General features: G+C 45.3%; 1 protein-coding gene across 1 annotated transcript in view; it reads left to right on the plus strand.

Moving 5' to 3' along the window:
• The window catches only part of LOC106815086 (gamma-secretase subunit Aph-1-like), a 9,317-nt gene that overhangs the window by 513 nt on the left and 7,560 nt on the right, over positions 1–1,244 (plus strand). The window lies entirely within an intron of this gene.

Below are 1,244 nucleotides of genomic sequence, written 5' to 3' on the forward strand. Positions count from 1 at the left end.
GGATATGAGGGATATCGCAGGGTTAGAGCTTTAAAAAAAAAACACTCGCCAAACTGGGCTAGTGAGTCAATATTGACAATAAGCGAATAAGTTAACTGGCCCGAATCGGCGAATGGAATCTGTACTCGCCCAAATTTTAAACGCAGTGGCTGGAGGTACGGTAGCCGTCGGTCGTTCAAGCCCCTTTTTGCGTTAGGGTTAGGGTTAGGATTAGGGTTAGGGTTAGGTTTAGGGTTTAAGGGTTAGGGTTCTAGCTCATCTAAACTCTCAAATCGTGAATTTATTTCCCAAGGCGTTATTTCGAAATCTAGCGCCACCGCCGCCATCTTTGTCTCGTTAAGTATGAAAGCGAATGGACTCCCGTACCCGTAGCCTCGAGACATTAAGATACGGCTACTGCACCCGTAGCCACTGCCAATTTTAAAACAAAAAATTATTGTCAAACAATAGTGGAAAAACACAAAAAACACCATTGATTTAAACTACACATTTAATTCATTGATCTCATTATAAGTAGGGTACCCGTCACAACAAAGTTACAAATTTAAAAAAATACAAACGGGCCAATCGAGAGCCGGAGAGGCCATTTTTTCATCCAAGTCGCACAACTACTGAAAGTCCCTAAATGGTTTCCCGTTCTTGGCCAATGCATGGGCATTCCTGAACAAAATTTTGAGCTCAGAATGCGGCGTGTGAAGAAGATCGACCGCGACGTTAGCAGGGGCTTTTTTCGCATTCTGTACAGCCTTTATACATGATCAGAAGCACATATGCCTGTGCATCAGACAGCTCATGGTATAGGATATTGATTCTCGCTTATAACTGTTACAGCCATCAATAAAGGTGCTGCTTCGCTTAATCAGTCCTCGACTTTTTATGGTGCCGATGGGCTCCACACACCAAGCACACTTCATCCCCTCTGTTGTTTTGTTCCTCGTACACTGTCCACTGAAGGCTGTGAGTTCAAACCCCGGCTGGGGCAGTGAATTTTCTCAAGGTGTAAAAACCTGGCTCTCAACATTGGAGACTGAATCTCCCGTGGCTCGGATGACCACGTAAAATGGCGGTCCCGTCTCCAGTAATACTAAGGCCAATGGGGACGTAAAAGAACCACTGAGGGCGCAAAAAAACTCTGACTGTGACCACCCTCAGTGCCTTTTGGCTAAAAGGCTAAACTACCTGGCTTTACCCAAACTAGGTCACACCCCATGGCTAGCTATAGCCCGTTGCCTCGATGCCAAATT

This window comes from Priapulus caudatus, unplaced genomic scaffold (assembly GCF_000485595.1).
Source record: "Priapulus caudatus unplaced genomic scaffold, Priapulus_caudatus-5.0.1 Scaffold1038, whole genome shotgun sequence".
Taxonomy (NCBI): domain Eukaryota; kingdom Metazoa; phylum Priapulida; class Priapulimorpha; order Priapulimorphida; family Priapulidae; genus Priapulus; species Priapulus caudatus.